Here is a 25,510-nt window from a genome sequence, read left to right as displayed (position 1 = left end):
CTCACAGGCATGTCCCCCAGCACACCTCTTACTCAGGTAATCCCGTCTCGGTGTCTCTTTCTCAGAGGATCTGAACTAACAGTTACCCCTCCCTCAGTTGGGTGCTCTGTGAGGCCCGGGGGGCGCACCCTGCCCTGTCTGCCTCTGGGGTTCGCAGACCTGCAGAAGTAAACCTGCAGTGACAACACGGTGCAGTGAAGGTTAGTGTGGAAGCACAAGGGAGGGTGTCTAACTCAGCCTGGGCTGGAAGTGGCCAGAAAGGACTCCCCAGAGGAGGGGCCCCTGTTGCTGAAACCCTCAGTGTGAGTTGAAAGAACCCAGTGCTGATAGTTAATATTAAATATGTATATAACACAGATGTGCCAAACCCTTTACATGTGTTAATTCACGTTATGCCTGCAACAGTCCTCTTATCCCCATTTTACAGATGGGAAGATCCAGGCATAGACAGATGAAGTGGTTTTCCTCCAGCCAGTGCTAGACTTGGGGTCTGAACCCAGGTGGTCTGGCCCTAGAGGTTGTGTTCTTAGCCACTGGACCATGTTAGCCAGAGACAGGCTATGGGAATAGCTTGTACAAAAGCTAGAAACAAGACAGTTTGTGTGGTTTTTGTGTCAGCCAGAGCCCAACTGGGAGACTGAAAGCCCACAGTAATTTGAACAAGGAAAGCTTAACATGAAGAATTATTATTGTTGACAGTGGGTTGAGAGGCCCAGGCAGGAGCAGAGAGACCAGTTTGCGGGGCAGGGGGCGGGGGGGGGCACTGCGATACCAGAGGAGACATGAGGCTGGCTTGAACTTGGCAGTGGAGGTGGAAAGAGGCAAGACTCAGACTACATTTAGGAGGCAGTATGGGTGAAATTCGGTGATAGACTGGGTCTGGGGGGTGTGGCAGAGGAAGGTCAGAGGTCAAGGGTCAGGAATGTCTCCTGGGTTCCGGGTTGATAGATGGGTGACTGAGGTCTGCCCTTCTCTCTGCTGCAGAGCTCACAGACACTGGATCCCATTCTCCTCCTGTCTCCTGGACATCCCTCCTTCCTTATTGATTATGCCTCCTTGGAAACGCAGTTTTGTTGTTAATGATGATGATGGTGGTGATGATGGAGATGATGATGATGGAGATGATGGTGGTGATGATGATGGTGGTGATGATGATGATGATGGTGGTGATGGTGGTGATGATGGTGATGGTGATGATGATGGAGATGGTGGTGATGATGGTGGTGATGATGGCGGTGATGATGGCGATGATGGTGATGATGGTGGTGATGATGATGGTGATGGTGATGATGGAGATGATGGTGGTGATGATGATGGTGGTGATGATGGTGATGATGATGGAGATGATGATGGTGGTGGTGATGATGATGCTGGTGATTGAAGCCTTTCAATGCACTGGGAGCTTGAGAGTTCCCAGATTGAGGCAGCACCCACAGATTGTTCAGAGCAAAGGCCAATGGGGATGAGTAGCTGTGCCCATAGGCTTGATCCTGCTGATCCAGCAGGCCTGGGGGACACAAGCTTATCTTTTGCAGTTCCTGGGGCCACCTGGACTCAAAACCATCCTGACTCTGGACTTCTTCCAATCCCACCCCCGTACAGCCTTTGTTCCCCAGAGGGCCCTCTACAAGTCAGAGGTAAACTGCATCAGTGGATCGACTCATGCTGTCACCCACCTGCACATACCCCTCCCCCGACCTGCTGCAGGGACAGTTGCCCCTGCTGGGCACTGCCGACCTTGTCAAGGGCTGGAGGGTGCTCAGCTGGGGCCAGAGCCTACGTGGAGGGAAGGAGTAGCCGGGCATCCACACGCTGCACAGACAGCAATATCATTGCTTTATAGTCAGACCCTCTGTATTGATAGACTTTACTGCTGTCACCAAACAAGACCAACCAGAGTCTGATACCTTGACACTGACCCTTTGACCGGCTAGTTCAACACAGACATTTCCAGCATGACTGTAATTAGGCTCTCACACAGCACAATCTGTTGGACGCCCTGTATCTGCTTTCTGGCTCGGTTTTCCAAGCACTCAATATCAGTTTTGAATTTTCCCTACATTATCCACACGTGGATCCTAGGCCTTTTCCCCAGCAGAGGGTCTCCCTCACTTTCCTGGGTCGCTGAGCTTACCTGCCCTGAGCGGGTCCCCTTCAGAGCTGAGCACACCAACTGGAGGCCCCTTCTGGTTCCCACTGCTTGTGCGCAGCCCTGTGGCCTGAAGTAAGTGTGTCTTTGTCGATGTGCTTAGGTAAGAAAACACGGGAATCAGGGTCCTGGGAGACTGGGGTCGACGGGGGGGGCCTCGGCCAGGGGCTGACCCTGCAGGTGCATCTCCAGGAAGCCTTTAGCCTCAGGACCAGCCCAGAGCCTGGTTGTGCAGCTTACTACCACGGGCACATTACTTACCTTCTCTGTACCTTGGTTTCCCGTCTGTAAATGGGAATAATGGCAACGCCCATCTCCTGGAGTTGTTTTAAGAGGTTAATGAGTTGGTACTTGTAAAGCACTTCGAACAGTGCCTGGCACAGAGTTAAAGCTAAGGAAGTGCAGGATGACTTGTATTCCCCGAGATGCCACGCGGAGCCTTTGGAAACGTCTCCGGTGGTTGTGATGGGGGTCGGGCTGGCAGTACTGCCCTGCACAGAGCTCTCACCCCCCGGCAGAGCCTCATTCGTGTGTCTGACACCTCCACCAGCCCCCGGCCTCTCTAGGGGCAGCCACCGGGCCACCCCAGCCTTTATTCCCTGGACCTGACATCGTCTTCGGGGTTCAGGAAGTGTTGGCCAAATCCAGGACTGAGTCGCGACTGGCGGGAAGGCCTGTGACAAACGGGCAGACAGACCCCAGCGGTGATGGCCTGTGAGGGTTGGCTCAGCCCGCGTTTCTCAGGGGTGCACGGGGGAGTGGCTGCTGAGCAAGGCGTCTAAACCCCAGTCTTGTCCCCCCTGGATAAAGCACCTCCAAAGCGGGCCCAGTGCCTTCGGACACTGCTCCCAGCGGCAGCTGAAGGCTGCCTCGGCATCAGCCCGCAGGTCTGGACCGGCTGACTGCCCTGTGCGGGCGCCTGCAGAGGGAGGGTGTCCCAGGCCTGAGACCTGGACTGGGCCCCTGCCGAGGAAGCTTGTCAGATGCCCCGGTGGCAGAGGGGCACATCTCAGAGCCCCAGTGGGAATCAGGCCAGAGCTGCGCCCCCGCCCGCGCCGCCCCTCCTGCAGACCCAGCGCTTCCCGCCTCCAGCTCCTGTCCAACCCGTTTTGGATCTGGGCCCTAAGGCTCCCCCTGCAGGCCGAGCGAGTGCCAGGAGCCATCTGCTGCGTAAGCCTGCGGGCTTGCATACACACCAATTGATTCTGGTTTGCCTCCTGATGAGGTCTTCAGTTGAGCCAAGGTATCAGAGGCTACGTTAACCTGAGGAATGCAGGGGAAGGGCGGGGGCAAGAAGCCCAGGGACAGCCGAGGCAGCCCAGCAGGCAGGAGGCCTGTGAGAGCACGAGGCCCACGGCCCCCTGCCCCTGCCTGGCCTGACGCTGGGCCGGCCCTCCGCAAAGCTGGCAGAGCCCCCTGGCTTCCCCAGGGCCTGGCGGGCAGTCGTCCCCTAGGCCTGCCCTGTCCAGTCCCCCGTGGAGCTCCCTCCACAGATCAGTATCACCCCCGCACGTAGGAAGCAGCCGCTCCACTCCGGCTGTTGCCTTACATTATCTACTTAAATGACCGCAACCCCCTTAAAGAGATGCAGGATTACGCCCCTGGTCCAGTTGGGAAGCAGCGGCTCAGAGAAGCTAGGGAACTTGCCCATGGACACACAGCTGTTGCTGGTGCAGCCACCACGGGCCCCCCGGAGCCCTGACATGATGCCTGTGCTGTTTCCTCTGTCAAGGCTGCAGCCTCACCGGGGAAGCAGGGATCACCCTGGGTTTCCACAGCTGGGACAGCAGCACCCTTTTGTGAAGCAGCAAAGCCTCCTGCAGACCCCAGGGAGCCCCAACCCCTCCTGGGACATCCGTGGTGAACAGATTCGGAGGAGTAGCGCGGGGGGCACCCAGGAACCCCGACTAGAGCATTTCAGTCGCCAGGTCACTGCTTTGTCCTCTGGGGATATGATGCTGGCCTGAGGTCTCTCTTTGAAACACAGTCCCCCTGAAACCGAGTTCCCCTGCCGAGTTTATGAGTGATCTCTCAGTCCCGGACCTTATTCCCTCTCTCGTCTCCTCTGACCTCAATCCTGTGCTCACTGGACACCGAGCAGTCAGAGTCAGATGAGAACAGTAGCTGTTGTCAGCAGTGTGATAGTGAACTCAAATTACCGGTGTAGACATCACCGCTGAGGTACACACGCAGGGTGTCTCTCCAGCACAAGATGAGCTCACACACCCGTCACTGCTGGGCGTGGGTTGTGCTGTGTGCGTTTGTGTATCGCTGTGGCCGAGGTGCTGTCCCCACCTGCTCCCTCCCCCTTTGAGGGCGGCTGTGAGCCATGAGGGGTCGCTTCCCTGGGAAAGTATCTGACAGCCAGGGGTCTCCATCCCCCCTTTACCCAGCCCGCGTGGTTTTACAGCCCAGATTTGGGGGTTACTTGTTACCACTGAATTAGGTCCTCCTTCCTGCCACTAGACCACACGGAAGAGCCCAACTACAAGAGTCAAACTCTCTTGGCTTAGACAGTTCATGTTCACTGGGGGTGCGAGGCGCTCATGAATAGGAGGTGAGGCTTCTGCTCACGGAAGCAGCCTGCAAATCCTGCAAATTCTTACCGCTCAGACCCTCACAGCCTGGTGTCAGCTGATGCTGCAAAGCCTTTCTGAAAACGTCAAGAAGTGATTGTGCAAGACAGAGCCGCTAGAAATGCCTCGTTTATGGGTGTGTGAGAAGGTCTTTGTGTCTTTCTTTTTTTTCCATTGGAAGAGCATAAGCTCAACTAAGGTGACAGCCCTGGAATGCGAACAGAACCGGCCGGGTTCCCCCCCGCCACCCGCCTTCACACCCAGCTCTGAAACGCTGAAAGCAGACTTGAGGGGCTGTCTTCCTGCACGCGGTTCGAGCACCACCCCCGCCCCGTTCCCATGGCAGCCTGGCACGTTCCACTGCACTCTTCACACTGCACCCCGTCTGGTCCCTTGTCAGTCTGTCCCAACTGGGCTGTGAACGCCTGGCGCCTGGCGAGCGGGGCGAGCCTTCCTGCCTCTCGGCCACCTGGCTGAGCACCTGGCAGGCTCTAGGTGGGAGCGGGGGTGGGCAAGAGTGGAGAGGCCAGAGGAAGCCCCAAGAGGGGAGGACCCCCTGTGGGCCTAAGGGCCACCAAAGCATTTACTGAGCACCCTGGGTACCGTCGCAGTGCATGGCTCTGGGGAAAAGTCCAGGTTCGTAAGATGCAGGCATCAGCTTACAAACACTTGCACGTGTTTTGAACTTCACACACTGTCATGAGTAGATTGTACACAGTCAGCCTGTTTACCTGAGAAGAGAGTGGTTCTGCAGCGTTCACATGGGGTGTAACAGAAGGGGCGGGAGCCTTGGGCCACACACGTGTTTTGAGCCCCCAGCCAGCCTCGGACCTGGCGGAGCTTCATCGCCGGGTTTCTGGGGATGGGAGCTCTGCAGCCACACCCCTCTTACCGTGCCCCAGCCTGGCCTGGGACCTAGGACAGCAGGACTTGCCAGACAAGACGTGCACGGGTGCCCTGAGTCAGGGCTGGCCCAGGCCGGCACCACCTCACGCCAGGTCCACAGAGCACCCTCCAGGGCCCAGCCGAGGAGGCAGGCAGCAAATACATGCAGGAGCCGGGCAGCCTGGATGGGGCGTGTCTGGAAATCCCAGGGCCCAGAGGCGAGATCCGACCCGAGGGGCCGTGCCCTGGGAGCTGGGGCTGGGTGGAGAGCGGCTGAGTTCGTTGCTGAGAGCCCTGTGTGTCCTAGGACTGACCCGGGGAGCCGTCAGTTGCCAGTATTGTCACCCGCCTCACGGTGACCACGGGCGTAGCCCGACCCTCCATCCATCAGCACACAATTCTCAAGCCCTGACCATGCACCAGGCTGTGTTCTGGGCCCTGCAACCATGGCGATGGAGAAACATCCCTGCCTTTATATTCCCTGAGGGGCACAGACAGTAAGCAAGGAACAGGCCGTCGTGGAGCCTGCGAGACCACGCGCAGGGCTGCTGTGGGACAAGGAGGCAGAGGTGCCGGCTCGGGGGGTGAGAGTGGCCGGGAGAGGTCCGTATGGAGGAGGGGACCTTGGGGCAGAGCTGAACGGAGTGAGGGAGCCAAGTGGACACGGGGGTGGGGGGCGTTCCCAGCAGAGGTAGGGGCCGGGCCAAGGCCCGGGGGCAGGGGCGAGCCTGGCACGCCTGGGGCAGCAGGAATGGGAGATACCGCGAGAGCCGAGGGGGGCGAAGCTCAGCGCCCCCCCCCCCTCGCTGGGGCGCCTTCGTTGCTCTGCGCTCTGCGCTTGGAGTCAGCTGTCTTTGGCCAGGGAAGCAGCCTGCCTGGACGAAACTCCCTACGGTTGCCTGTGGCCTGAAGCAGCCACCTGCAGGCCGGTGCTGAGCGCCCGGCGCACCTTGGGGACATCCAAAGGCGCGGCCCCCAGGGGTGCCCGTCTCACCCAGCTTGCGCTTGAACGGAACTGCCGCAAGCCAGGGAAACCACAGACTTGGAGGGGTGGAGGGCTTCAGCCCCTGCTCCGTCCGCCGCCTGCCTTGGTCACCAGCTCCATGTAACCCCGGGCTGTCTTCCTCACCTGCAGGCGTTTCCTCTGCAGCCTTCTGGCCTGCTCTCCGCCCCCTGTCTGTGCAATGCAGCCCTCCCCTTCCTGCCAGCCTGGGGGCTCCTCTGCGGGCAGCCTCCCGGTCTCTCTCCTTCTCCTGAGGTGCCTGTTTCGTCCCCTTGTACGCAAGCACCCAGCATTGCTGCCGCTGCAGGAGAGAATCTCTAGAAATTCTGGTTGAACAGCGGGGAAAAGAAGCTGGCTGTTGGCTCGCTGGTTCTGGTGACCGGACCTCAGGGTGGACGGAACCGGGAGATGGGGACACAGGCCATGGAAGGAGGGCGGGGACAGGAGGGGGCCGTGCAGGAGTCTGCAGGCTCCTGAGGTGACGCATCCCTGAGTCCGCAGTTTCCTTGTGCTGGCTGGGAGCCTGAGGGTCCCGCGGCGCTGGCCGAGGCGTCCCCAGACACTCAAACCAGGCTTGTCCACCTGGCGGGCATGCACGTCTGCATCTGCCAACAAGTAGCCTGTGGTCCCTGCTCATCTGTGCTCATTTATCCTCACAGCAGCACACAAAGCAGAAATTCTGGACTCCTCAGAGGTTACATGCCGGCCCACGTCACACCCGCCGCGGAGCCACGGCTCATGGGGCAACGTCAGCTGCAAAGACCAGAATTTCTTCTGGCTCCCCTCCCGGACTCAGTGTGTTCTTGGTTGGCCTCAGCCTGCAGCGGCTTGAAGCAGGGTTTCGGTTCCCGGCCAGAGATTGAGGTCGGGTCGTGGAGGTGAGAGCACCGAATCCAAGCCACCTGACCAGCGGTCAGTGACAAGGCCCTGGCCCTTCAGCTTTGCAGAAAAGAATTCCCACAAAGACAGAAGGTAGAGAAGCAAAGTGTTTATTAGGAGAAAAGAAGAGTGCAGTACGTGTGGATAGACACACGGGCGGGCTCAGAGAGAGAGTCGCGCCCTTGTGGCCATTTGAATCACTTTTATGGGGCATTTCTGCCGGGTTTCCTCTGGCCAGTCTCGCTGGCCAGAGGAAACCCGGCAGAAATGCCCCATAAAAGTGATTCAAATGGCCACATCTCGCTCTGCCTGCCTCTGTGTCCGTATTTGTTTATCTCACGGTCCTGGCCTGTGCGTGCGCATCTCTTAGCCGAGGTGGATTCCACCGCAGAGGCCTATGGGGAGTTGCCATCACCTACTGCGGGGCGGTGCCCCTCCCTTTTTGACCTCCAAGGAGCTTCCTAGCCGGGAATGTCTCCTTGACTTCGAGAATGAGGAGTATGTGGTCTCTTATCTTCTGTGGGGCAGGGCCCAGCCTCCTCTCTCGATTGTCCTGCTGATCTCGTCTTGGAGTATTGGTCCACAGGGAATGAATCTCCAGTTGCTTACCCTGGGGCGGCCCGTGGTCAGACCTGGCTCCAGGCGAAACTGAAGCACATGTTCAAGGTCTCACCGAAGGGCCCCAGCTCGCGGCAGATCTCTTTTCTCCCTGCGCTCTTCTCTCTGCCGCTCACCTTCTCGGTCTCTCTCTTTCACGAGCGGATTCCCTCCTTGCTCTCTCTGGTCGTCTGAAGATAGCTCCTGACAGCAGGCACGGCCCTGCAGCTCAGAGCTCTAAGAGGGCAAGTCCCCTCTGCAGCCCCGACCCTACAGGAGGGGTGAGGGAGGGCAGGGACGCGGGGGGCGTGCCTTAGGAAACAAGCTCTCTCTTCCACCCCCTCCTTTACTCTCCTTCCGTGCTTCTCCCCATTTAGCCACTGTGCCCCGGCCCTCTGGAAAGACAGGCAGATATACAGAGCAGAAAGCAGAATAAAAGCAGTCGCTTCCTCCCAGACCATTAGGGGAAGAGAGTCACTGGGAGCAGACAAAAGATCTGGGAGGAAACCACCAGGGAGTGGGAGCTGATTCCCTGCGGAGGAACTGGAGCGGAGGTGAGAGGCGGACCTTGGCCCTGGGCTGTGGCAGGACCAGCTGGGGCAGTGGGATGTGAGGGCAGAGCGGACCTGCCCTCATCAACCTGTGAGGCACTGGGTGTGGGGAGGGAAGAAGTTGAAAAGAGCTGAGCTTTTTCTTTTCCTTAGCTGTCCTTTCAGAAAACCAGGTGCCCCTGTGAAGTGATGGAGCCGCAGGCAGATTCCCGGGAATCCAGAGGTAACCAGCGAAGGAGTCCGCTAGCGGGAACGTGGGCCCTCTCGGTGGGGACTCCCTGGGTGCTGCCTGCAAGGACAGATGACAGGAGGCGGCCCGGTGGCTGCACACCGTCTGTCTTGGCTTCATGAGCATTCCCTCTTCCCTCTACCTGCCTCGAGGACATAATCCCAAGGAGAGGGCAGAGAGAAACCCTGAAATGATGGAAATCAGGTTGCTACAAATACTTGGTGAAATTGGAGTTCAAAAACAGAGCAAAATAAATTTACTCTTCTTGACCTGGGTCAGAGACAAGCAAAAACGCTGCAGGGAAAAGGGGCATAGATTACACGGGGGTGTTGGGGGTATGTGGACATGGAAGGCTTCCTGCAGGAGGTGAGGCTGGATCAAAAATTGAAGGTTCTTGGGACTTGAAGAACCTGGTAGCGCAGTGGTTAAGACTCGCGATCCCAGTGCAGGGGGCCAGGGTTCGATCCCTGCTCAGGGAACTAGATCCCACATGCATGCCACAGCTAAGAGTTCGTATGCCACAACTAAGGAGCCAGTGAGCCACAACTAAGACCCGGTACAACCAAGTTAATTAATTAATTAGTATTGAAAACATTTTGAAGGTTCTTGATATGTATGCACGTTTACATTTCCACCAGTGTCCGAGAGATCCTGCTCTAACCAAGACAGTTCTCGTCCCCAGGGATGTGAATCCAAGCATCCCTCAGGTGCTCAGAGCCCTGTGGGAGCTCTTCAGGGGACTAGTTCCAGAGCCCGCGCTCATGCCAGGGACTGTGCTCAAGGTGGCTGGTGCTTGGCGCCTGCAGGACCAGCGCTGGCAACGTTTCTCGCAGATGCCTGGCTGGCCGGCAGGGGGCGCAAGCTCGCCACAGCCCGGGGCCCAGGAGCCCCCGGGAGCAGCCGGGTGGGTGGAAGCCAGGATGCTGAGTCTCCTGGCATTTAATAGTCTTCGAGGGCCCACCCCAAGGCATCGCCCCCGCCCTCCCCCAGCGCTGAATCCAGCCCTGCGTTTTCTGAAGAACAGTTCCTTCAGGGGCCGCCCAAGCCGCCTCCTGACTCGTAATTCGAAAGGTAAGAGGTGATGACCCAGAGTGGTTTCCAGGGATCCCGGGATGGCTGGGGAGTGTTCTCACCTGGGCTCTCCAAGCCTGCAGACTGTGGAGAGACCTCCATGGACTGAGTTACTTAACATGGCAGTTGTAGAAAAATAATTCCGGGCAAAGATGCTGGTTGTAGTAATTGAGCAGAGACCAATCTAAATATCTTCTAATACTACTGCTGCTGCTACTACTAATAATAAGTCATAGACCGACCAAATGATGAAATAATTCTTAGCCATTGAGAACCCTGTCTTCCATGGAAGCAACCTAAGTGTCCATCGACAGATGAATGGATAAAGATGTTGTTCATATGTACAATGGAATATTAGCCATAAAAAGGAATGAAATAATGCCATTTGCAGCAACATGGATGGACCTAGAGATTATTATACTAAGTGAAGTAAGTCAGAGAAAGACAAATATCAAATGATATCACTTATATGTGGAATCTAAACTATGACACAAATGAACTTATTTAAGAAACAGAGGGCTTCCCTGGTTGTGCAGCGGTTAAGAATCTGCCTGCCAATGCAGGGGACATGGGTTCAATCCCCGGTCCGGGAAGATCCCACATGCCACGGAGCAACTAAGCCCGCAAGCCACAACTACTGAGCCTGTGCTCTAGAACCCATGCTCCACAACAAGAGAAGCCACTGCAGTGAGAAGCCCGCTCGCCGCAACTAGAGAAAGCCCGCGCGCAGCAACGAAGACCCAATGCAGCCAAAATAAATAAATTAAATAAATAAATTTATTTAAAAAATAAACAGAAACAGACTCAGAGACATAGAAAACAAACTTATGGTTACCAAAGGGGAAAGGGGGTGGAGGAGGGATAAATTAGTAGTTCGAGATTAGCTGATGCAAACTACTATATATAAAATAGATAAACAACAAGGACCTACTGTGTAGCACAGGGAACTATATAAAATATCCTGTAATAAACCATAATGGAAAAGAATATGAAAAAGAATATATATATATATCTGAATCACTTTGCTGCAGTCCTGAAACTAACACAACATTGTAAATCAACTCTAAGAGCACTGTCTTCAAGAAATCTCTAATGACATAGGATAAGGCTCATAATATCATATGCTAATTCTCCATGTGTCTTTCCAGAATCCGTTTCTGCTCTGCCCTGCACCCCAGTGCACTGCTTCATCCCAGTTCCCTTTGCTTCTGGCTGCAAGTCAGACACACCAGAGGGAGGCGTGGGAGGAGAGAGGCTGGGCAGGGTCTTCTCCACTCTCTCCTTGCCTCAGATGCCTCCAGGACTACAGCTCCCTCTGGGCAGCCCGTCTAAGTCTGCACCCTCTCTGGACTCTGATACCTCCATTTTCTTCTCTTGCCCTTTTGGCCCTGAGGGTGGTAAGAGCTCTCTGCTCTGGACAGCTCCTGGGTGCCTCAACATCCTCCGTTTGTTCCCTTAAAACGGAGGAGGTAAACTTGTCCATGTCTCTGCAAGTCGTCCTTCACTAAGCGGCTCTCCGTTTGAACCATCAGAGCAAATGCTTTTCCTTCCAGGGCTCTGAGTGACACACATGTTAAGTGTAGAGAGAAGAATACAAAGCTGTGTACAGGAAAAAAAGGCCTGGTGCTTCATCTGCATCATTTCACTGCACCCTCACAGCCATGCAGCAGAATGCAGTCAACAGGAATGTCGACACCAGATTCAAATTTAGAAAGCGTTTGAAGGAACATTCTAATCATGCCTTTATGGAAGGGAAGAAGATGCTGACAAAGGAAAAGTGAAAAAGGCACACTAGATATGTATTCCGTTTTTATTTTTTAAAGTTTATTTATTTATTTATGGCTGCGTTGGGTCTTTGTTGCTGCGCGTGGGCTTTCTCTAGTTGTGGCGAGCGGGGGCTACTCTTCATTGCAGTGCATGGGTTTCTCATTGCGGTGGCTTCTCTTGTTGTGGAGCACAGGCTCCAGGCACGCAGGCTCAGTAGTTGTGGCACGTGGGCTCAGTAGTTGTGGTTCGCAGGCTCAGTAGTTGTGGCTCACGGGCTTAGTTGCTCCGTGGCATGTGGGATCTTCCCAGACCAGGGCTCAAACCCATGTCCCCTGCATTGGCAGGCGGATTCTTAACCACTGCACCACCAGGGAAGTCCCTATACCATTTTTAAACTGCCATAAGTTACTACTAGATTGCAACTTTTAATGCATAATATTTTAACTCTTTTAAGAATGAGCCTCTGAGAAGAGGAGGGGGCCACGTGAGCTCAGATGACCTGATTTTTCCCAACGCGATATTCTAACCCCACTTAGAATGGGAGGGATGACTTAACTTCTTAGAATCCCAGCTGTACCGCTATGTGACGTTATGCAACTCTGTGCAGTGATGATATAAACCCCTGCCTCCAGGGTCACTGTGATGGTTGACAAGTCTGTGCTGTGAAGCGTCCGGCCCTGTGTCAGGTCACAGTGGGGACTCGGCTGCCTTGTCTGGAGTGGACTTACTGCAGCAGCTGCGTGGTGAAGAAGAGATGGGGTGTGAGAGGCAACGCTTCGTGCCGTGACCTACGGCTGGCACATAGCAGTGGCCCCTAATAAGCTGTTGACAAGTCAGTGGTGAACAGATGGATGCTGTGCCCAGATCTGCCCTCCCCAGGCTGGGTCCCAGCAGCACTGTGCAGCCGCCTCTGTTTCACAGGAGGGTCTTCATTCTCTAGGCCACTGTACCAGCTTTTATTGCTGTGTAAGGAATTTCCTCAGGCGGTGGCCTGGGACGTCATGGATTTATTATCTCGGACTTCTGGGCACTGCCCAGCTGAGTCTGCTGCTCAGGGACTCGCAGGCTGTGATCAAGGTGCAGGAGGGGCTGCACTCCTACCTGGACACTTGACCAGGGCTGGCCTCAGAGCCTCGGCCCGAGCTGTCCACCGGCCTCAGTGCCTTGCAGGCTCATTCTGGTTGCTGGCAGAGCCCATCTGCTTAGCTGCAGGACTAAGGTCCTTGTTCTCATGCTGGCTGGCAGCGCGTGATCCTCTCGGCTCCTGGAAGCCGCCCACACTCTCTTGCCAAGTGGCCCTCTCACCACATGGCAGCTTCCTTCCTCAGAGTCACCACGAAGGAATCTCTCTCTCACTCCAGCCTGCTCAGAGCTGTGACTGTGTGTGTGTGTGTGTGTGTGAGTCTGTGTGTGTCGTGTGCACACACACATGTATGATCACTCTGCCGTATGATGTAATTTATCAGAGGACTGACAGCCCATCACTTTTGCCATATCCTGTTGGTTAAAGGCAAGTCCCAGGTTCCACCCGCACCCAGGCTGTGATTCACTGGGGGTCACCTTAGGGTGTGTGTGCCACACCTATCCCCTCAGAGTTCTGTTATCTGTTGGGTGATGAACAAATTTATGTATTTTCCTTCCACGTACACTATTTGCATTTTCCCCAGGATGTTCAGGAAGTAATTTCCTATCTCCAGATAACGTGATAACATCGGGTATCCTGGCAATGTTCGGACTGGTTTCCTTTGAGGCAGTAGAAGAGGTGGCCTCACTACCGGAAGCCTTCTCACTCTTCAGGTTCACTGCCCAGGTGGCCGTCCACTTGCCATATCAGTTCACCCATTTACTGGTTTATATTTCTTGAGCATCTGCTGTGTGCTTAGCATCGTATGTAGAGATAATGCTAGTCTCTTCCTGGGGAGCCGACTTCTTTACTTCCTTCTTTTCCTTCTGCTGAGTAAAAGCATATTCCTTTGCTTTCAGTCAAGATACATGTTCAACCACAAATCACAGAAAGCCCAACAGTGACTTCAATAAGTAAGGATGGATTTTAATCACCTAACAAGAAGCCCAGGACCAGGCAGTCCAGGGCTGGTGCAGCTGCTCAAAGATGTCATCCTTGTCCCAGACTCCTTGCTCCAGCATCTAACTTAGTCTTCAAGGTCACAAGACTGCTACCACAGCACCAGCCATTGCATCCATATTTCAAACAGGAAGAAGCAGGAAAGGCAAAGAGACTGGCCTTTTTGTCCTAGAAGGATCACCCTTCCTCAGGACTTCCGCCTACATCACATAGGCCAGAACTCGGTCACATAGACACTAGTAACTCCGAGAGAACTGGGGGAAGTGGATTTTGTAGCTGGGCACCTCGTCATCAGGAAAAAAATCAAGCAGGAAGATGGGAAATGGATTGGGGGTTGGTCACCTGCGGGACCACTGCGGGGCTTTGGGCCCAATCTCACAGCCTCCCAAAGCTCAGAAAATACATCTACAGTTTCCTGCAGTGACAGCGGCTGAGTCTTTCTGGGTCCTCGTCGACAGGCTGTGATGACACAGGGGTGTTCTTGCTTTATTTGCCAGGAAGGCATAATCTGAGCAAAAGCAGGTGTCTTAAAATGGAACTCATGGTCTTGTGGCCCAGGAGCCCTGCCGTCCAGAGCTCACTAGGGCAGGAGAGGTCTTGTGCCAGCAATGCTTAGGGGAGAGGTCTCTTTTCCTTTTCTTCTGAAAAACATGCACAAATGTAAGGGAATTCTGTGCAGGCCCTGGCCCTGTCTGCCCTGAGAGCCAGCCCACTTGCTCACCCCTGCTCCGCCCTGGGTCCCGGCGGCGGTGACCCCTGCTGGCTTTGTTGTGATTGCAGCCTGAGCCTGGCTGAGAGACCCTGGCAGCAGAGTCGGGGTTGGGAGGAAGGGAAAAGCAGGGGTTTTCCTCTCCCTTTTGACCTCGGGTCCTGTCCCCACCGCAACTGTAGCTCCACCGTGGCTCCAGTGTCCCCAGAAGGCCTGCTGAGGTTTCCACTTTGCTCAGTGGCCCCCCAACCCCTGAGCCCAGTGACACCACCTTTTTGTGTTGCTCTCTGGCCCGGGGCCGGCAGCTGCTGGCATTGATCTCGGTTCTCTGTTGGCTTCCTAACCCTAACCCTAACTCTCCCATCCCCACGGTGTGACCAGTACTTCGCCTAAGTCCCGCTGCTTTAAATATTCAAGTGGGTTTTGCCCACTGGCTAGATCCCAACTCAGAGAAACAGTACAATAAACACCCATCACTTTGGTTTGACAATGATTGCCACTCCATGATACTTGTTTCATCTTTTTTTGTTTCTGTGGGAAAAAAATCCCAGCCCTCCTGGTGTTGCTTAAATGAGTTCAGTATGTATCTCTCAAGAATAAGGACATTTTCTTACATAACAAGTATATTCAAACTGCTCCCCCCTGTGTTCACACATTAACACACCTAACAAAAGGAGCAAACGTTCCCTGTGCTCGCGCACTACCCAATACACAGTCAAATTCTCCCAGCTGCTCTGAAGGTGACTATTTTACAGTTGGTTTGTTTGAACTAGGGTTTAAGCAAGACCCACACATTGCATTTGGTAGATGTGTTTCCCAGGTGTCTTTTAATCTGAAATGTCACACACGCTCACAGTAGGGGGCACAGCCATACTGAGCCCCCGACTCAACCTGTGTGTGCCCCCACCCCCCGCAGAGCCCCTTACACAAACTGCTTCCTCTCCCGGGACATCTCTGGATGCCACAGCTGCGTACTGAACTCTGCTCCCTGCTGCAGGCAGTAAGGGGTACGTTGTCTGTAAAGAACTTAAAAACAAATAATAAAACCATTTGCTATGGGCTGAAATGTGTCCCTCCCCCAAGATTCATAAGTTGAAGCCTTAATCTCCAGTATGATGGTGTTTGGAAGTGGAGCCTTTGGGTAACGAGGTCACGAGGATGGGGTCCGCATGATGGGATTAGTGCCCTTATAAGAAGAGAGGACAGAGAGCTTGTTTCCCTCTTTCTGTCTCTGTCTCTGTCTCTCCCTTCCCCCTGCCATGTGAGGACACAGTGAAAAGGCCAGAAGAAGGAACTGAATATGCTGGCACCCTGACCTTGGACTTCCAGCTTCCAGGACTGTGAGAAGTAAATGTCTGTTGCTTAAGCCCCCCAGTCTGTGGTATTTTGTTACAGCAGCCTGAGCTAAGACACCACTAAAAGTCAGTCAGCTTTTTGTTACCAGCATGTACCAGCAGTTCTAAAGAACGTCAGTGATAAAATACTCCTTCCTGCAGCCTACAGGGCTCCCATCACCCCCTCTTGTTATGTCATTGGTCAATGTGACTCTTGTTAAGACTATGCCAGGGGCTTCCCTGGTGGCGCAGTGGTTAAGAATCCGCCTGCCAGCGCAGAGGACATGGGTTCAAGCCCTGGTCCGGGAAGATCCCACATGCCACGGAGCAACTAAGCCCATGCGCTACAGCTACTCAGCCTGCTCTCTAGAGCCCACAAGCCACAACTACTGATCCCATGTGCCACAACTACTGAGCCCATATGCCACAAGTACTGAAGCCTGCGTGCCCAGAGCCCATGCTCTGCAGCAAGAGAAGCTACCGCAATGAGAAGCCCACATACCGCTATAAAGACCCAATGCAGCCTAAAATAAATAAATTGAATTTTTAAAAAAGGACTATGACAAAAAGATATTACTGAATCATCAAGAAGCAAAGTTAGTGTGTTGAATATGTGACTAAAATGTCAGTAGGTAAATCTGATAAGGATACGTACCGTAAATTAACATTTATCTAAAGTCTAAAAGCACACAAAATAATACTATTATTATTAAGATATATATACATATATAACCAAAGTGTAAGGACTTTCCTAGAAATACCAGACACCAAATTTAAGATAGTGGTTTTCTCTGGGAGAGATAGTAAATAGGAGAGAGAAATAAAAGAGGTCCATAGACATAAAGGTAGCTTTTCCTGTCATAAGCTAGGTGGTTTGTTAAGTTATTCCCCATACATTTTTTTCTAAGGTATAGTTGATTTACAATATTGTGTTAGTTTCAGGTGTACAGCATGGCAATTCAGTTTTATATATATATATATATATATATACACACACACACACACACATCTATTCTTTTTCAGATTCTTTACCCTTAAAGAAGGGTAAACTCTACCCATAATATTGAGTAGCGTTCCCTGTGCTGTACAGTAGGTCCTTGTTGTTTATCTATTTTATATACAGTAGTGTGTGTAGGTTAATCCCAAACTCCTCATTTATCCCTCCCCCCTTTCCCTTTTGGTAACCGTAAGTTTGTTTTCTATGTGTATCTCTGTTTCGGAAATAAGTTCATTTGTATCTTTTTTTTTTTTTTAGATTCCACATATAAGCGATATCATATGCTATTTGTCTCCCCCTACGCTTTTGCATGATCTAAATATCCTATTCAAAGAATGCCCGTTGATCAGCCGTGTGCTGGTCAGGCCTACCACCAGGCTCAGTTTCCAGTTTCTATGCCGTGGCTTCTCTCCTGGCCTGGGGGCATGACTGAGCCTGGTGCTTCTGAGCCCAGGGCTGGAAACAAGGCAGGTATGTGGCTGAGCAGGTGGGCAGTGGCCAGAGCTGGAGGGTGGTGGTCACCATATTGGGACCCTGGGAGTCATTGGGGTAGATCAGTGGCTGGGCACCAGGGAGGTGGGTGACCTTGAGAGCACACAAGGGACAGTGAGGGTGGGGTCTGCAGGAGTGGAAGGGTGTGGAGAGAAGGGGGATGGGGCATATCCAGCCCCGTGGCTGGTCTGCTGTAGGAGGGCAGCCGTGGTAAAAATGGAAGCAGCCAGAGATTGCTATTTATAAGAATAACTACAAAGGCTTGACAACCCAGAGAGAGCGCTGAAGAAGTAAATTGAGGGCTGCTGGGGAAACGCTCAGGGCTTCTCATCTTCAAAGCATTTCTGAGACACGAGCTCATGAATCCTCCGCCCAGGGCTCTGAGCGAGACACGGGGAAGAAGGGAGGTGGGGACAACGCGTGGGTGACCTCCCCAAAGCAGCGGGAGCTGGCGGGTGGCTCACGGAATGCGCGCTCATCCCCTCCGGCCGGCTCCGCGCCCTGGGCCTCACCGGCTGCCGGGCTGGGTCACTGCGGGCCCGTCGATAAAGGCAAGCCGAGGCTGCCGGTCGTGGGTCCAGGTGTGGGTCCAGGTGTGGGTCCAGGTAGAGCCCTGGCTGAGGCCCACGGGACTCAACACACGGCCGAGGGCTGCTGCGCAAACCCCAGGCGGGAGGCGGGTGTGAAGCAGACGAGGCGCCGGGGCGGGAAGGAGGGCAGAGAAGAGCCAGGAACGTGTGCCCCTACACTTGGACGGGGGGCTGTCTGGGACTTTGGCTGCACTGCCGGGAATTCTAGGGTCCTACAGCAGGGAGGCTGTGATCACGCTTCCCTGGAGGAAGAGACCAAGAGAACGAGTGTCTCTCAGGGTGGCAACGGTGGGGTTTGAACCTGTGTCCCTTTGCACGAATCCCCTGGCCCCTGGCAGTCCCCACTCATTCCTCCTTTCTACCCAAGGGCCTCTCCTCTGGAGGCCTTCCCGGCTGCCCCAGGGTGTCCCCAGCGGCTGATCCGAAAGCACCCACCACGCTCAGCTGGAAGCGGCTCGTCGCTCGTCGCCCACTGGACGAGGGGCGGGCTTTCCGCTCGCTGGCTCCCCGCCCTGGCAGCAGCCGGGCTCGCCCCCGGTATCCTGCAGGGTGACCTGCAAGTGGCAAAGCCTTTCCCTGTGTCTCAGGTCCAGGGGAGAAGCTGGGGGTCGGAAGTGACTGCCCTGCGGCCGAGGGGCTGGCCGGTCCAACAGGCAGGCGCCCCGACCGATGGTGCGGAACAAAAAACACGCTGTCCCCGCGGTGAGGCCTGTCCTAGTGTCGACGGAGCATCCAGGTCCCAGATGCGCGGATGCATCCACGAACGAAACAGGGACGGTGGTAACAAACTCTGCCCCACGAAGCACCATACCCAGACCCAAAGGCATCGCCGCAGTTTCATGGTTCAGCACGTTCTCCCCCGGCATCCGTGGTGAAGACTATTTCATCGCCCTCCACAGAAGGCGTATTTGTGTGTGCATATGCTTGAGAGAAATTTACTGCAAAGATACGGGTACGAGGCCAGCTGGCAGCACTTTCCAAGCCAGGAGCCTCTTTGAGCAATCTGCCCTAGAGTTCTTGTTTGCAATGCTCAAAACCCCGCCGGGTAAGGAATACACAAGCGCAAAATTGCACTTACCCCGGAGCCCCTCACCCAGCAAAGGAAGGGAGGGCCTGGCCTTGGAAGGAGGAATGGAATGGTGACTTTGCAGGGAAATTTAAGGGTCTTGGGCAATTCATTTGGTCCAGAGCATACATTTCACGTTCAGAAGTGAAAGACAGAAATGCAGTTATTCACAAGGACCTGCTGTATAGCACGGGGAACTATACCCAATATTTTGTAATAACCTATAAGGGAAAAGAATCTGAAAAAGAATATATATGGCAAATATCATATGATATCACTCATGTGTGGAATCTAATATTTTAAAAAGATGAAACAAATGAACTTGTTTGCAAAACAGAAACAGACTTACAGATACTGAAAACAAACTTACGGTTACTAAAGGGCAAAAGGGGGAGGGAGGGATAAATCAGGAGCTTAGGATGAACATACAAACACTACTATATATAAGATAGATAACCAACAAGGACCAACTGTATAGCACAGGGAACTCTACTCAATATTCTGTGATAACCTCTATGAGAAAAGAATCTAAAAAAGAATGATTTTATATATATATATAACTGAATCACTTTGCTGTACACCTGAAACTAACACAACATTTGTAAATCAACTATACTCCAATAAAATTAAAAATTAAAAAAAAGAATATACATATATGTGTGTGTGTTTGTATGTATAACTGAATCACTCTCTGTATACCAGAAACTAACATGATATTGTAAATCAACTATACTTCAATTTAAAAAATTAAAGAAAAAAAGAAATGCAATTGTTCAAGCGTCTCTCTTATATTCTCTTTCTAAAAGGACTTTTGTAGGGCCTTGGTTGTTTTCCCTGCTCAATGAACATAATTCCTACCACCTTCTCATAAGTGATTTTTTTAGCTTTAAAATTTTGTTGATCTTGGAATATGTCAGACACGGTAGCACTAAAAAGAGATGGAGATGGTGAAGGGAATAGCAAAATGCAAACCCGTGAATTGAGAGGCTGTCAAAATGTTCACCAATTCCTTCCCCTCCCTACCCCCCTTTTTTATTTTTAATTTTTATTGAAGTACAGTTAATTTACAATGGCGTGTTAGTTTCAGGTGTGCAGCACAGTAATTCAGTTTTTTATGTGTGTGTGTGTACACATATATGTATATACACACATGTATACATATCTATCTATTCTTTTTCAGATTCTGTTCCCATCATAGATTATGATAAGATACTGAGTATAGTTTCTGTGCTGTACAGTAGGTCCTTGTTGTTTATCTGTTTTGTATACAGAAGTGTATATCTGTTAATCCCAAACTCCTAATTTATCCCTCCCCCCCACCTTTTTCTCCCCTTCCTTTTTGCATCAGTTTCTCTTTAAGGCTCGTATGAAGGAGCTTCATGGGAAAAAAAGCCCTGGGCAAAAAGCATGCCAAGGGTTGAAGAAAGAAGGATAAAGATACAGTGACGTGGGCAGAATAGTGACCCCTCCACCCCTCCGCCACCAAAGACGTCCACATCCCAATACCTAGAAGTGCGAATGCGTTGGGTTGTACAGCAAAGGGGAATTAAGGTAACTAGTCAGTTGACCTTAAGTGGGGAGATTATGCAGGAGGGCCCGACATAATCCCAATGGTCCTTGAAAGTGGAAGAGGGAGGCCGTAGTGATGCGTGTGAGAAGGGCTCCCCCGCCCTTGAAGGCTCTCCCTGACGCCTTGAAGATGGGTCTGGGAGCCAAGTTGTGTGGCTAACCTCTAAAGCTGAAAAAGGCAAAGAGGCGGATTCTCCCCTCGGGGCCTCTAGAAGACACCTTGGTTTCAGCCCAGTGAGAGCCATGCGGGACTTGTAACCTAGCCAAGGCCTGAAGCAGGAAGCTGGGGAACAGAAAGGCAGTTCTAGGGGCAGGAAGACACAGGAGCAATTGAACTGGATTCTTCACAGAGAGCACCATGGGCCTCGGGGCAGGAGGGAGGCTACGCACCTGCCTTGGCTGGCCCTACTCATACTCAGGACTGGCTGCATAGTGTGTGGAGCTCACGCACAGTGAAAATGCAGGGTCCCTTGTTCAAAGTTAGGAAGACTTCTGAGACAGTGACAGGGCTCTTCTGAGCCTGGGGCCCCATGTGACTGCACAGGTCACAGGCCCACGGAGCCAGCTCTGCTTATAACTATCTGTCACTTGGTGCTGATGGAGTACCAGGGTATTCAAGAGCTTCTCCTTGGGTCCCCGGCTGCTGACATGCTGTTTGTCTGGTCTCAAGCCACAGCTCCCTTGAATCTCACCCAGTTCTCCCATGGCTGTCCTTTGCCCCAGACTTTAAAGGGAGGATGTGCCCGGCACATATTAACAGAAGCCCCTGTCTGTGCTCCTACCTGCCCGGCCGTCCTCTGAACTGGTTCCTTCCGCTGTTGCTAAGGACGTTTCCACATCCACAGGTGGGGCCCCAACAGATCTGAGAGACCTCAGATTGGAGACAGGAATCATAAGCAGAATTTTTATCTGAAATTGGAGCAAAAGGAATAAACTGCATAGTTCCTAAAATGCCCATGTTTCTGGCATTTAGAGTCCCTGTTGACATTCCTCCTGGAAAAACCTATATTCTTGCAGGACCCACATAAGATTTACCCACGTGTGACTCCACGCACCCACCTGCCCGGGGTCCCCGTTCCCGCCTGCCCAGGGTCTGGGGCTCTGTGTTCAGTCTGCTGGATCCAGCTGAGGTGGGCCCGAGTTCACCCCATAATGATTTTCTATTGCTATTTTCCTTGGGCCTGAATTTCTACTTCTATTTTTTATTTTTGTTCTTCCCGGGAGCAGTTTGCTGTGTCCTTGCTGTAAGCCATTTTTTTGTTGAAAGAGATAGGGCAAAAACAAACAAGTAGACAAACCAAATCCTAGCTTTAAAAAAAAAAAAAAAAGGCCACTGAAGACGTATCAAGGCCTTCCTGCTATTATCGAGCGAATTCTTTCCCAGGCTGGTCTGAGTTGCACCCAGACTTTACATTAGGCTTTGTTCCAAGGGGCTGGAGGTGCCAGAGGGGAGACTGCAGCCTGAAAGAGGTTCAAGGAAAAAGGCTTCATTTACAGGCGTGCCCACATCATACAGTTGGCAGTGCTGAGCTGAACGGTCTCCCAGCTTCCAGGGGAAAATGAAAGACATTCCCCCTACAGCTTCCCTTTCAAGCTCTCACAGCTGGAAGGGCCGGACAGCCAAGTTCCTCCCTTTTCAATGCGGGTTGTCACTCGGATGCCAGGATCTGCTGATCTATTCGCCAAATACCCAACGTGAGATCACGTCTTCTTGCTTATCCATCATTAAATGCTCCATTTAATGCAGAAGAACCTCACTTTCCCTTTTCCTCTTCTGCCACAGCTAAAAGAGAACGCCTCCACCAAGAGATAAAAATTACAAAGGAAGTAAAAGAAAGGAACACGATTTCTGAGCAGGCCCCTCATTTGTAATTCCACACCAGAGGCTATGCGTTTCATCGAATCTGAGAACAGGAAGGGGGCTTGGGGACCCTCTTGTGTAACCCCCTTATTTTACAGATGGAGAAGCAGTCGCCTGGAGAGGTAAAGTGGCTCACCCTGGACCACACAACTAGTCAAGGACACGGGCAGTACCAGATGCACATCACCCGACTCCAGCCTTTACCCGCTGCACCACGGACATCTTTATCAGACCACAGTCACAAACTCCTGTGCGATTTAATGCCCTTGAAGAAGAACAAGGTGAGAAATAGCCCCGCTGCTTCTAGGCTATTTTAAACCAGCAACCCCAGCAGTCACGCTAAAGAGCCCAGCTTATTTTTCTTGTCACACGGAATCAAAGCGTTTCAGGCAGACTTTCCTAACTCACAAATAAGCTGTGTTCCAACAGTGTGTTTGGAATTTGCTATTTAGGACGCAGCATGTGTTTTCTTCCCGGGAAATCACATGATCCAATGTGGTTAGAACCCCGGGCCAGGTCACAAAGGCTGACTTAACCAAGAAGTAACCACAGTGGAGTCGAAGCAAGCCTTCACCCTATACTTTCCAAGCAAAGACACATTCCAAGTTTCAGATGGAACTAGTGGGAACACAGCAAGCCCACCAGGGCTCCGGCAGGAAGAGGTCTGGCTCAGATAAGAGCTAAGAGGCCCCAGGGCTTCCCTGGTGGCACAGTGGTTGAGAATCCGCCTGCCAATGTAGGGGACACGGGCTCGAGCCCTGGTCCAGGTAGATCCCACGTGCCACGGAGCAGCTAAGCCCGTGCGCCACAACTACTGAGCCCGAGTGCCACAACTACTGAGCCAGTGTGCTGCAACTACTGAGCCCACGTTCCGCAACTACTGAAGCCCACGCGCCTAGAGCCCGTGCTCTGCTACAAGAGTTGCCACCGCAATGAGAAGCCCGTGCACTGCAAGGGAGAGTAGCCCCCGCTCACCGCAACTAGAGAAAGCCCACGCGCAGCAACGGAGACCCAATGCAGCCAAAAATAAATAAATTACTGAATTATTTAAAAAAAAAAAAAAAGGAGCTAAAAGGACCCAGAGAACCGTGAAACTGGGCACGCACTTCGGATGAGGATGCAGCTGGAGTCACCTCTGCTAGTGAATGGCTGGGCTAGTTCCTCAGCTTCTCTGAGCCTCTGGACAGATGAGGATGATTATAACACCTCACAGGTGAGACAGAAGGACAAAAGGAGACAATGCACAAAAATGGCCTATTAAAGCGTCTGGTGTCTGGAGCAAGCTATCATTTATTATTGTAGCTGCTCGGCGGAGGGGAGGGGTGGCCCTGGCAGTCTGAGTGGCTGGAGTACCCCACTGGGGCAGGGGCTCTGTGGTGGAGTAGCAGACCTGAGGTGGCAAGGGGGCCCTGCGCTCTCAGCCGTATGCCTGCGCCTCGGGCAGCAGCGGTGGCAGCAGCCGTGGCTCCACCCGGCTCAGGCTGCGGCGGAGCGGGGCCCTGGTGGGCCCTCCGCGGCGACTGGAGGGACCTAGTTATTGAAGGGCCAGGCCCCACGGTGTGCAGCCTCTGCAGTTATCCGCCCATCCCCAGGGACGATCTCCCGAACCTCTCACCGTGTTTCTGGGCCCTTTCAAGTCTCGTTTCAGTGACTAAATGCACCAGCCAGTGTAATAATCAAACTCGAAACTGTGTTAGATTTAAGCTCTGCTCCCTCTTCCTGCAGAATGAGGCCTGCTTCAGGCCTAGACACCTGCTTCTTCTCTCCCCCGCTCCACCCCAAGCCCCATACTCACTAACTGGGTTTCCAACCATCTGGGGTCACACCTACAGGCGGAGGTCCTGGGGGCTCTGGCACTGACCCCTCTGGGTAGTGGGCTAGAACTGGCCAGGCCAACTTTATGGTCCCTTAGCAGGTCCAGCAGAGGGGATCTGCCTCGCTCTAGGGTGTAGATTCTTGGCCTCTTCTAAATGGTCCTCTCTGAGACCTCTGCTTAAATGGAAACCCATCCTCAAACATGGGCCAGAGGAATTTTCAGTGCCGTGTGCGTCCTGAACTGTACGGTCCCTCTGGGTGCTTAAGGACACCTCAGCAGGGATCTTTGAGAGAGAAATTTTGCAGCTGGGTGTAGGCCATGGCCTGGGTTCAGATCTTAACTCATCCTTTCATTGCCTTGGGCTGTGTTACCTCGAGCGGTTTATTTAGCATCTCGTGCCTCCATTCCCTCACCTGTGAAATGGGTTGACAATGGTCCCTACCTCCTAGAAGACCTAGAAGATGACAAGTTAACCCATGTAACACAGTGTCTGGGACGTGGGAACTGCATAATAAATATTAGTTCTATCAACATTATTACAGCAAGCTGGCATTGGGTAATAAAAAACTATAATAACTTTCAAATCTGTTGCAGGCCTATTTTCTCAAGCTGTTTTCTCAATTTTAAAACAAATTAATGAGTCAGTGTTGCAAAGGCTCCAGGGAAAGGGCATGCACTGCTGTGGGGAGTTTTATAGTCTCTCTGGAAGGTCGTTTAGCAATAAGTTTCAAAAGCCCTACAAATGCCTTTGACCCAGCAATTCCACTTCTAGGAACTTATCCTGAGGAAACAGAGAACTGGCTAAAGATTAATGTGCATGAGTATTCACTGCAAATATACTTAACACAGGAAATGCTTGGAAACAATCTAAACATCTTAAAGTAGGAGATCGGTTAAATGTTGGTTCATATATACAATGGAATGTAGTACCATGCAACTATTAAAGGTGATATCATAGATCTATATTTATTGACATGGGAAGATGTTCATGATATGTATAGTGTATGTATTTATAGAGTGTACATTTAAAAGTAATGTATATTCCAGGATTTTTCTGAGCATAGGGATTATTACCATCTAGCTGAAATGAGAATGTATATATAATTTTGTAACTTGCTTTTAAAATTTTTTTTTCGCTTAACATTATGTAAGAACAATTTAGCACCATAAAACAAGTTTGCTTCTGCAAACTTCAATAGTAATAATACCCATCAAGTTGATGTGGCACGATTTAGATAATCATTTATTATTAGAGCAGGTTATTCCAAATGGTTTTTTGTTAGCAA

General features: G+C 52.4%; 1 protein-coding gene across 1 annotated transcript in view; it reads left to right on the top strand.

Annotated features, from left to right (window-relative positions):
• TMEM177 (transmembrane protein 177) overlaps window positions 1–23,494 on the top strand; it is a 34,344-nt gene extending 10,850 nt beyond the window's left edge. Inside the window, exons 4-8 of the mRNA XM_004276911.4 lie at window positions 8–1,637; window positions 7,273–7,491; window positions 8,467–8,643; window positions 8,806–18,957; window positions 20,327–23,494. The gene's annotated coding sequence lies outside the window, so the exon portion shown is untranslated. The remainder of the gene's footprint in view (window positions 1–7; window positions 1,638–7,272; window positions 7,492–8,466; window positions 8,644–8,805; window positions 18,958–20,326) is intronic.
• The last annotated feature ends 2,016 nt before the right edge of the window (window positions 23,495–25,510 follow it).

This window comes from Orcinus orca, chromosome 7 (assembly GCF_937001465.1).
Source record: "Orcinus orca chromosome 7, mOrcOrc1.1, whole genome shotgun sequence".
NCBI lineage: Eukaryota > Metazoa > Chordata > Mammalia > Artiodactyla > Delphinidae > Orcinus > Orcinus orca.
This window is presented reverse-complemented; position numbering and strand designations above follow the sequence as displayed.